The sequence below is a fragment of the Meriones unguiculatus genome, chromosome 9, assembly GCF_030254825.1.
Source record: "Meriones unguiculatus strain TT.TT164.6M chromosome 9, Bangor_MerUng_6.1, whole genome shotgun sequence".
In the NCBI taxonomy this organism is placed as follows: domain Eukaryota; kingdom Metazoa; phylum Chordata; class Mammalia; order Rodentia; family Muridae; genus Meriones; species Meriones unguiculatus.
Window position 1 is genome coordinate 10,217,639 of NC_083357.1, and position 12,448 is coordinate 10,230,086.

General features: G+C 44.4%; 1 protein-coding gene across 1 annotated transcript in view; it reads right to left on the minus strand.

The window, feature by feature from the left end:
- The window catches only part of Chat (choline O-acetyltransferase), a 48,776-nt gene that overhangs the window by 21,147 nt on the left and 15,181 nt on the right, over nt 1-12,448 (minus strand). The gene's annotated exons all lie outside the window — the stretch shown is intronic.

Consider the following 12,448-nt stretch of genomic DNA (forward strand, 5'->3'; position numbering starts at 1 on the left):
CAGGTTCTGTAAGTTAGAGATACTTCCGAGTCTCCCAGTCTGTGGTGTTTTTGTTACAACATCTAAAGTAAACTAACACAGAGAGTTTCTCCTTCCTTTTTATCTAAAATAGTCAATATCTGAATCAGAAGAAATCAGAAACATGAAAACACAAATGGGGACACTCACACACAAAGTCCCACAAAGACCTGATTTTCCTATCCACAGCAAACTAGAACACTCTTAGATAAACAGGGCATAGTGGCGCTGGCTTTTAATCCCAGGACTTGGGAGGTAGATGCAGACAGATCCCTGAGAATTTACCACTAGCCTGGTCTACACAGTGAGTTCCAGGACAACCAAAGCTACAAACTAAAGAAACCCTGTCCAAAAAAGAAAAAGCTAAACACCCCCTCTCCCCGCAATGAGAAAGAAAACTCATTTAGATAATAGCCTTTCTACTTCAGCCAGACACCATCAAGAAAACTACAAGTCCCAACTCTGTCTACACCTGGCTGTCTTACCCCCTGCTGCCATCTCAAGGCCAGAAGAGAACTTCGTCACTGATCTGTACTGAAGAATTCCACCTCTGTGATATCAGAGAAGCCATGAGAGCTGGACCTTCCATCTCCACTGAATGGTGACCAGCTCACCCCACCATCTTTCACACAGCACACACAGAAAGTAGGTAGAGACTTTGAACCCTTACTTAGGAGTAACAAGGACCACCTCCCTCACCAGAGTATCAGCAGAATAAAGGGCTTTGATGTCCACCTTCACTGCACTTGACGAGGTGGCGTCTTCCCGCATCAACTGCGGCAGTAGTAGCAGAAGGAGACAACTGAATTGGTAGGTTTACACAACTCTCAGGATCTCCTAACTTAACTCACCCAAGTTCTAGTAGACACCAGACATCATATCAAGACTGGGGACATTTTTCACTTTAAAAAAGCGAAAGAAGTGTTCAGATTATGTGACATATGTTATTAAATTCAGTAATCATGAAATCTAGCAACAAGAATTGTGAACATGTTTGAAAAGACAGGTTTTATAAAAAAAGGCAGAATTCATCAGCATATAAAGAAAAAAGGATGAAAAGAACCAAACAAAAATTTAGATATAAAAACATAATTCCAGTAAATATATAAAAGTATAAAAATCATAAAATCAGTATGTAGATTCAAGAGCAGAATGTAAGGTACAGAGAAGAGACACAGAACTTGAAGATGGAAGAAAAGCAGAAAGAAAAGAGGCAGGAGAAGAGTGGTCAGTGCCTACAAAATTTGCAACAAAGAAGATGTAAAATTCATGTCATCAAATTCCCAGAAGAAGGAGAAAAAAGGCAGAACAGACAGTACTCAAGAAGCAATGGCTAAAACTCCCAAAATTAGTAAAAGTCCTCAAATTAAAGACTGAAGAGACTAGCAACAGGTTAAGTTAAAAGAAATCTACACCAACATACATCATATTAGATTTACAAAAACCAGTAGCAGAGAAAAGAATTGAAAACAGTGAAAAAAACAACACTATCTATAGAAGAAAGGCAGTTAGAGTGACAGCAGGCGTCTAACCAGACCTCATGGGGAGGGGGAGATGTAGAAATGAAAGATGTGTCAACACAAACTTGTACATCCAAACCAAACCAAACCAAAACAAAACAAAAACTATTTTAAAAGTGAAATCAAAACATCTCTAAAAGTGAGAGGCCACTGCTCATGGCTACTCATGGGTAGGATGCTTGGCCTTGATCCTGGGGGTAGGAAAGAGAATTTCTCTCTAGCCTGCCTAGCGTGAAAGAAGGACTGAAGTTTCACAAAAAGGCCCGTGTGTGTGTGTGTGTGTGTGTGTGTGTGTGTGTGTGTGCGCGTGTATGTGTGTGTGTGCGTGTATGTGTGTGTGTGCGTGTATGTGTGTGTGTGTGTGTGTGTTTGTGTGTGAGAGAGAGAGAGAGAGAGAGAGAGGGAGAGAGGGAGAGACAGACAGACAGACAGACAGACAGACGGGGGTGGAATACTGGCTCATCAACAAGGAAGAAAAGACATTGAGATGAGTAAAAAAAACCTTAGCGAAAGTTTATTTTCATTTGAGTTTTTTTTATGTTTTAGTATGAAGCTAACTATAACAATGATTGATATGGTTCTAAATATATGTGGAGACAAGATGAGTGTATTAAAAATGCAGGGGAAGTGGTAAGCTTCCTGCCCTTTGCCAGAACTGGTTCATTCAACACAACAGGCTGACGAGTTGCATAAACCCAAGGCAGAGCTTATGTGAGCATCTAGGAAGAGGCTATACAAACAGAGGATGTTAAAACAATAGAAGCTTTTTTAAGAGCATGGAATCTATAGGACGGCAAGAAAAAGGGGGGAAAATTGAATCAAGGAAAAAACGAATTTAAAAATAGAGAAAACAAGCTGGGCATGGTGGTGCATGCCTGTAATCCCAGCACTCAGGAGGCAGAGGCAGGTTGGATCTCTATGAGTTTAAGGCCAGCCTGGTCTACAAAATGAGTCCAGGACAGTTTTGGCTCTGTTACACAGAGAAACCCTGTCTCAGAAAATCAACCAACAACCAAACAAACAAAAACAAACAAATAAACAAACAAAAAACAGAGAAAATAAAAATATAAGATGAGTTAAGCCAAAACATGTCAATAACCATTTTATGTACAAATGTGTACACAGTCTAAATAGATGGTGGTATAATATATTAGAATGTCACTCAGCTATGTGCTGCCTACAATAAGACCTCACATCAAATATGACATAAATTTGCTGTAAGCAAAAAGAAGGGAAATACTATTTCGTGCAAACATTAATCAAAAGAAATCATGAATCTGAATTTGTGTGATATGTACTTCAAAACAAAACAAAATAAAACCAGGGACCTGGGAGCAAATTACATAAAACATAAAGGGTAAATCTACAAGATGACATAGCAGTGCATATGCCATAGGTAACAAACACCCTGCAAGTATGGGAAGCAAGAAAGAACTGGAAGGAAAAATTACAAATATATGATTGTAGCTGAGACATCAGCATTTCTCTGCCAACAGCGGACAGAACAGCTAGGTATAAAGTTAGCAAAGAAATAGATTTCAACACCATGCGCCAAAAGATGCGTACAACATTTACAGAGTATTCAATCCAACAATCACGAAATGGGCGTTTCTTCCGAACACCTGGATGAACATAGGCCATGACAGACTACATCCAGGGCCATTGAACAGCCCTCAAAAGTGAAAAAGAATGAAATGATACTGTGTTTGTTCTCTGATTATGATGGGAACAAAACAGAAAAAACATAACATGAATTAACAGTAAGTTATACACATTTGCATGGTAAGCAATACACTTGAAAATAATCCATAAGTTAAAAGGAGAGTCATAAAAGAATTATAAAAAAATTAGCATGATGAATAAAAATAAAAATGCACAACTTAAAAATTAGATCCACCTAAAGCAATTAAAGAGAAATTTAAAGTGTGTGTGTGTGCGTGTGAGAGAGAGAGAGAGAGACAGGGAGAGAGAATTAACCAATATCAGCAAAGAAATAGATAGAATCACTTAGGTCCCCATAGATATAAAAATACAATTTAAAATATTATAAATATGACAAGTTAGATGAAATGGACCAATTCCTGAAACGTAGAAAACTCCCACAATGCACTGAGAAGTACACAGATCATTGAAATAGTCTTGTAACTATTGGGAAATTTGGCTTTGTCTGTTTACATGCTCCCCCCCCCCCCAGGAAACCTCTGAGCCCAGATGGCTTTACCGAGAAGTTCTACTAGATGCTTAAAGAAGAGCTACACACCATATCTATGTGATTTCTTCATAAAAGAGAAGACCATATCCCACTGCATTACCCCTCTTCCAACTTCTTTAGCTCTGAGGTTGGGGAAAGGAAGCTAGTGGTCTCTTACTGCAGTCCCAGAAGGTCACCTGATAGCCACAGGGGGATAGGTGAGGTACAGAGTAGGCAATGATTGGCTACTAAGAGGACTAAAGCTGGTTCAAGATCATTTAATTCTGGCTGCAGCATTCCAACAATCACTAGGTTCGAGCCAGACTGAATGCTCCCTAAGACCAGGAACAAGAGAAAAACATCCACTCTTGCCACAACACAACTGTCCAACACAGGGGAGGAGCCTGGCCAAAGCAATCAGGAAAGAAAAGGGTTGTAGAAGATAAAGAAAAATTGTCTCCATTTTCCTACAAAACAGCACTAGTTACCTTTAGTAATCCTTAGGATGCCCTATGTAATTTATTTAAAACTCTCGGCGCACTGGCAAGCTGTCTCAGGGAGTAAAAATGCTTGCTGCTAAGCCTGACAGCCTGAGTCTGATCTCCAGAACCCATGTAATGGAAGGAGAAGGCTAATTTCAGCAAATTGTTTTCTGATCTCTGAAACAAGCATGTTACCAATGTGCACACACACACAGACACACAATGTTAAAAAAAACTCTCATAGAATTAATAAACGAATTCATCAATATTACAAGAGATATGATTGACACACAAAAGGTAAGTATACTTTTGTATACCATTGACAAACATTTATGAAAATAAAATACCTCAATTATAATTCATCAAAAGTAAATATTTCATAATGTAATAATTCATAAAAATTAAATACTTCAATATAAATCTAACAAAAATATACAGGACGCTTTATGCTGAAAATAGCAAACCACAAGTGAAAGAAAGAAAACTCAAAATCAGAGGAGGGCTATTCTATGCACATGCTTTGGAAGACCCAACATCGTAAGGTTTTGTTTTCCCCAAACGGATACATAGGTTCAATAGAATTTTCATCAAGCTCTTAGGATTTTTGCAGATAGGGATTAAGATTATTTGTAAGTCTGTGTGAAAACAAAGGAAACAAAACAGCTAAAACTATTTTGAAAAAGAATAAAGTTAGCCGAATCTGTAAATTGGATTTCAAGACCGTTGTATAGCTTCATAAACAAGACCATATTGTATGGACAGAGAGATAAACACACAGGTAAATGGAACACCCCCCAAAACAGACTCGCCAAATGTGCCACACCGATATTGAAAGGGGCGGAATGGTAAGAGGAGAGCCGTTTCTTCAACAAAGGTTCTCAAAGCAGCAGAATCCCCACAGGAAAAGAAACTAAAACTTTGACATGAATTTTATACCTTATACAGAAGCTAACTCCAGATGGATTTCTGGCTTAACAGAATACACTGTAATGCTACAAAACTTTCAGGAAAAAAAAAAGACAGGAGAAAAGTTTTGGTATCTAGGCCTAAGCAAAGAATTTTTAGTCTTGACCCAAAGCACAATTGTAGTTGATAAATTAAACTGCAACAAAAATAAATGTATTGCTCATTAGAATGTTCCATTAAGATAAGCTATTGACAAGTATGAAATATTTGGGAGCCATGTATCAACAAATTGCATCTAGAACAAACAGGCAACTCTCAAACCTCGCGGTGAAAAAGTCAAATTAGCAGATAGACAGCCTGTGAAATGATACTTCACCAAAGAGGACATTAACACATGCATGGGTACTCAATGTCATTAGACAGGCATGCAGACAGAAACACCCACACACATAAAATAGAAGCTTAGCAGGCACCTTTAATTTGTCCTATTAGAGTCATGCCTGAACATTTCTCCGGAAATGTAGACATATTCCTGTACAAACCCATATACCAAGCTAGGTGTGGTGGTTCACCCTTTAATCCCAGTGCTTGGTGCACAGAGGCAGGGGAATCTCTGCATTCAGGACCAGCCTGGGCTATATAGCAAGTGTAAAGACAGCTAGGGTCACACAGAGAAACCCTTTCAGAAAACAAAAACACCAAAATGAATTTCAATAAATCCCTGGAGAATTATGCTGAGTTAAAAAAAAAAATCTGACAACCACACATTCCATAGGATTTAATGTGTATAATACTCTTAAAGCAACAAAATTATAAAAATGGAGAGCTCTGCAGTTGCCGGGGCCTAAAGGGGAGTTGAAGTGGGAGAAAGGCAAGCGAGGCTCAAAAGTCTACTTTGGGGAATCCTTGAGGTGATAGAGATGGCCTGCAATTGGCTGACAGCAGCCTGGGTGTGACACTGTACCGCAGTTTTGCAAGATGTCAGCTCTATGGTAGACAGAGACATGGTCTATCTCCATCTTAATGGAAATACCTATACTTATGCCAATATAAGTTTAACTTAATTCGAAGGAGAGGGGGGGAGAGCTTTCACTCTCCTTCCTCGATTGCAATCTGTCCAGTCTCACGCCCAGCTTGTTAGGCTGCTTGCCAGTCTCCCATCCCTCATCACTATTTCCTGGGGACTCTGCGGAACCTCGGGCTGCATCCAGCTCTTCTCATTCTTGTGGCCCCTCTCAGCCCTCTCTTCCAGCCCATTCCCATTCCTTTGTGTCAGCCTCTGATACCTAAAACACTTTCTACCTGGACCCTCCCCGCCGCAGGTGGCCACAGGGGACCTGGACTCAGATTACTGTCTGACTCAGCCAGCACCAGAGAAGCTCCCTTGCGCAAAAGACGGGGACAGATGCAGAGACCTACAACTGTCCAACGTGCCGAGAGCGAAAGACTTTAGAACACTAAGTCCTGAATGGGTTGTCCTCGTTAAACTCCCCCCGTTAGGCTCAGGGAGCGATGAGGAAGAGGAAGAAGGAAGAGTGTAAAAGCCAGAGTGGGTGAAGGGCATCAAGGAAACAGTGTCTCCAGATACCACAGGACCAATGTGCATAGGAACTCAGAGACTGAGGGTGTGTGTGTGTGTGTGTGTGTGTGTGTGTGTGTGTGTGTGCATGTGTGGTGTTGAATATGGTATGTAGAAGGCAGGGGACACGAAATGCACCCAAGGTAAAAAGCTGGGAAGTTAGGATGACATGTACATAAGGAAGAGAGCCATGAAGCTTACAAGACTGCAGGCCATTGCTTCTGACCACATGGGCAGCATCCAGGTGGACCTTGGGCAAAATGACCCAGAGATTTCCCCTAAATCTAATAAGAGTTCTCATTTCGTGAACACCCTTGATGAACCAGGTACCAGGCCATATGCCCTCATTATACCCATGGAGCAGGCTGGGGTCTCCACCATGGAATAGAAATCCCAGGCTGTCGCTGACAAAGGGGACAGCTCAACAGCAGGCCTTCTCGCTCTGGACCTCTCACTCTTCCTGTCTGGATGTGGTCACCACAAAGGCCTCTGTGCTTCTACTGCAGAGCGGGACATAGTCCCAGAGCCTCCCTCCCTAGAGAAAGAAAATTGTATTCCAGTTCGAAAGCGCAGGAGGTATTTCTGGGCCAATTAAATCAGAGAGGCTGTTACTGCTAATGTGTAATTGGTTTTAAAGCCAACAGACTTGCCGAGAGCTCTGGATGACAATATTTAAACAGCATTCTGCCCCCTTTCCTGAGTAGTTCTTGTAAACCATGACCACGGCCTCATGCAGCTGCAACTACCTTCTGTCGGCCCCCTCCTTGGAAGCAGAGCCTTGGCTCTAATTGGCTGCTGGGGATAAATATTTACGGGCTGTGTAAACGGAGAGCATCTGCCCGTAAGGTCTGTTCCCAGGATCGCCACACAGAGCCCAGGAAAGCCGGAGGGCTTGGGGGCCCTCTCCAAGCTGGCCATACTTCTCCTACAAATTGACAGGCACTGTAGTCTTCCAGACTCAGGGCTGAATGTCTAATTAAATTTCCAGACCATGATAATGGTGTTAGCTCCTCCTGGGTTCAGGAGGCCACAGTTTCACAGTTTGATGGGGAGGAAGGTCTTCTGCGGATGCGCAGACCCTTCTGAGGCCCCGTGTTCACCTTCAGACTCCGCCTTCCCCCCCTGTACTGTGACCTCAGGCTGGGTAGCTGGGTGCCTAGTCGCTTCCAGCCGCTACCTCTAAGGCTAGGACATTGCAGAAGCCATATGAGCAAAAATCTCTACTTCGTAGGCAGAATGAAAACTCTAACCGAGGATGGAGGCCATGAACAAAACGAGGAGCTTGGTGTGTGGCTGAAGCTGCTGAGTAAGTGGGTCCCAACCATAGCTTCACTCTTTTAAAACAGAATCCTAGTCCACTCCAACCCTACTAGAAAATCCCTCAGGTTTGGGAACCTTTCTCGTGTTTTGTTTTTTAAAGCAGGGTTTCAAAGGATTCTTAGGTCCAGCCAAGCCTACTGTATGGCTGGCTGGCTGGGCCTTAGTTCCCACTGCCTTCTAAGCTATGACAGGCCAGGTATGTGGCTACTCATTCCTTCCGAATGCTTCTCTGGTTGTAGCCTGTATGCCCTGGCACCAAGGCACCCCAGAGCAATCTTAGAATTGGCCCATAGTTGCTAAGGGAACCAATAGTACTTACCAGGTGTGTTGTCTGAGTGAGCGTGAAAGGAAAAACTCCATTTGGCAATAAGGAAGGGATGGACTTTGCCACAGGTGGTCTGCTCCTCTGGTGCGCTGTGCCCCCTGGTGGTCCCTGAACCCTCATAAGCCCCACTCAGTATCAGGGAAGGGCGTTGGACTCACTGATTTGGAAGCTCTCAGTGGGGACAGTCCTAGTTGAGGGCTGTGTAGAGAATCAGTGACAGGGTCCAGAAGGAGAAAGGTTGACTGTACAGGGCTGGTGTGGCCCATCCTTTGCCCCACTGGCTCTCACTGGAGGGCTCTCATTTTGACTAGAGGGCACATGTCCTATGAACAGTGTCCATGGTCAGCCCCCTCTACCAGGAAGAAGTGGAGAGTCCCAGTCAGTCTGCTGGACAGCACCTCTCTGGCCCTGTGCCAACACAGAAAAGGGAGGTGGGACTCTGGGGTGTCAGCTGAGAGTTGAGATCTATGACATCTGGGAATGGCTCAGCATCAAGACTGAGTTACTTTGGGCCCCAGCAAACCCTGTCAGCTGGCAGACAGCAACTTCTAGACTGTATGAAGTGAGGGGCATGGCTGGCTACGGAGATTCCTCCCATTCCCCCATCTTCATGTACTCACTGGAACGATTCACAGCGCTCTTTGTAATGGGCCAGTTCTCAGCACGGCTAACCCCTCTGAATGCTCCACCCACCTGCTTCAACTGGAACCCAATGCTCCCAAGTGTTCCCCCCTGCTGTGCCCCATGACAAGACACTACTGTTTTCTTTCATACCCATATATCCAGGGTGAAAGTTGGATAGGTCCCTTCTCCGCAATCCCTGTCCCTCATCCTCTTCCATTTGGATCTGGAGCCTGAAATTATTTTTAGTCTCCCCACCCCAGACATTGTCTCCTTCCCACTACACTGTATCAACTCTTCCTAACTTCCTGTCGTGAGTATCTGGTCTCTTGCATCTCCTTCTTCCTCCTCATTACTACTGTGTGGATGCAGCAGCCCATATTCTCTTCTCTCTCCTCCTGGACCCACTCATCTCTGACAGCGTGACCATGGCACCCACTGGGGAACTGATCTCTATCAGAAGCTGACCCCTTGCCTCCGAAAAAGCTAATTAAGTTAAATGGGGTCTCATTATCACGAATCCTCATCCAAAAGGACTAATATCTTTATAAGAAGGTGGGACTAGGACCCAGACCCATACAGAAAAATGACTGTGTGGAGGCACGGGTTGAAGCTGTCACCTGCAAGGCACAAAGAGAGACCTCAGGAGAAAGCAGCCCTATGGTTACCCTGGTGGTGGACTTCAGCCTCCTGAACCAGGAAGCAGTCCACTCTTGCTAACCACAGCCTTGTGACACTTCGCCATGGCAGCCTGAGCACTATAGCAACGTCCTCGACTCGGATTCCAGCATCATGGCCACTGCTTGTCCTACCTGTCACCCAGTTCTAGTCAGCAAGTCTGCTAACTCCAGGGACTCACCTCTCCTGAGTCTGAGAAGCTGAACTGTGTGTGCATGTATGCGTGTGTGCATGAGTGTGGGAGCATGTGTGTGTGTGTACATTTGTATATGGTCTCCTGTAATAATGTTAAGTAGCCTTTACTAAGCTTGGTGGTTCCCAAAACCCTCCTATGGGTGCCCAAAACAGTCTGAAAAATCTCAGTATCATCCACAGGAAGTTTCATTCCCACTTCCCAGGAAGCTATTTTACATATTCCTCCATCTTCGGAATCCCACCCTCACTTCTAGCTCACACTGTGATTCTGCCCTTCCCTGACCAGGAGCCACCCCTGAGAGCGTCCTTATATTCCGCCATACCAGCTCAGATCCAGCAAAGGCCCCTTATCCCGGCTTCTACCTTCTTTCACCTTTGCAAACATTCCTCGCTTTGCCCCCTCCCTCACTGGCAGTTTCTCTACCCCATTCCTTTGTGGCACTCCCCTCCCCTGCTACTCAGACTTCCCTGGTTCTTATCCTCTGCCAGAAATGTCCTATTATTTTGCTTTTCTAAAACTCCCAAATTTCTGAACAGTCTCCTACATGTGCTGGGTCTAGTCATTGACCACTCCACCAACAATTTCCTTCTGTTGTTTTTACCCACATTCGTGGTGGTAATTCCTACCCTCTAGCCAGAGCCTTGTCAAGCTCACAGACAGGGCCAAGGGGCAAAGCTCAGTAGTTCCTCTTGGAGCTGTTCTTTCTTAAGCTCTCAACAGACTTCCATGTGGTTGGACATGCTCTTCTCCTCCCCTTTCCAATCTCCTGGTTTTCCTGCACTTGCCTGGCTGTTTCTCACTCCTTTTGCATCTTTCTCTGATTGACCCCTGAGACCCTGTTCCGTTTCTAGATGATCTCATCCAGGCTCATAACTTTAAACATTACTTATTACTTGGGTTTCACTGCCTTTCAAATTTACAACTGTTTGATCTCTCTCTCTCTCTCTCTCTCTCTCTCTCTCTCTCTCTCTCTCTGGAGTTCCACACACACACATCTAGCATGACACCTCCACTGAGATAAGTCAGGGTACCTCAGATCAAATGTGCTTGGACAGGATCTCTCCATTCTCAGCCCACTCCCCATCTCAGCAAAGGATACCAGCTTCCACTTAGTGGATCAAATAAGGAACTCAGGGATCTCCCTTCCCTTTCTTTCCTGATGATGCTCCTACATTGGGACCTGGATAGACTCGCCTGCATCTTTTCATTTTCACTCTCAGCCCTCGCCCATGCTGCTGTCCGCAGTTCACTTGGAAACAGAAATAATTTCTGAACCGGCTTCCTTGTTTCCCTTCTGAGGCCGCTCCAGGGAAGAGGGAGTCACTCTGGGAAGAACTGGTTTTCTATTGTGCAGAGACACTGCCAGTGGTGCTAATTGGATTAATTGATTTGCCCAAGGGGAGGTGTGTGTGTGTGATCTCTTTCTGCTGAACTTCCTTTAAAAACAGCACTTCCATTCAGAAAGCCAGATCAAATGCCATTAACAAATTAATTCTGATTAGTGCTGCCCAAGCACTCAGACCTTAAGGCAACCCCATTCAGTCATCCTGGGCCTGGCCTGCTAATAAAGTGGAAACTATCTGGGCTGCAGAGGTGATTATTTTGATGCCTGTCTTCATGCCCAGAGGGAAAAAAGAGTGGGGTATGATTTCACTACAGTATCCTAGGGGAATTAACTACTTTCAAATTCTAAGTTATTAATTCCCCAACATGACAGTCATATCCGTGAAAATGGACCTGGGGCACAGATTTCTGTGCTCTCTGCAGCCCTCCATTTAGGACCAAGTACTTAGCAGGTGCTCGGCATTTGGAGCATAATAATTAATTAATTGGTAAGTGGTAAATATGTCTGGCCCTGGTCTTCTTAGTAAGCCTTTGTCATTTTACTTAACAGGTGTGATTGCACTACTACTGTCTATTAGATTTGGACATTAAACCAAACAGGCCCCTGTCCTCATATGGTAGTGGTGGGGAGAGGGGGAAGGGCAGAGCATTTTACTAGACAAAGGCAGAGCTTCCTGCATGACAACAAGTCATTCAAGACAAGAAAATAGGTCAAGGGAACTGTAGGGACGGCTGAGGGGGAGGGGCTAGTTTTCCGAGGACCCGAGTTTGGCCCAGTACCCACCCGTGAATGGTGTCTGTAACTCCAGCTCCAGAGATCTAGTACCCTCTTCCTGATGCTATGGGTACCTGCATTCATGTGTACCACCCCCAACACACACACACATACCCAGGGATGGGGAAGAAAAATTACAGTAAATCTTTAAAAAGTGGAGACTGTGCTTCTAGCAAGGAAGAAAGCTTGGGGAGGGCCTGAGGCCCTGACATCAGAGTTGATCTTGGCATGGTACCAGAAGCCAACCAACTCTGGGGGAAGAATTTTCTAGGAAGGGGCCTGGAAAATCCAAACACTTGTCATCTGGGAGCCGGGGCCCAGTACACCTGACTGGCACAGGCGTCTTTGCTAAGCAGGCGCTCTTATGATTCCCAGAACAAGGCAACATGTTCCTAGTATGGGGATGACTCTGTCCTCACTGACTTATCTGCCTAGATGTCATCCTCCACCCCGCCTGCTTTTCACACTTTTCTCCCAACAAAGCCTCCCAGCC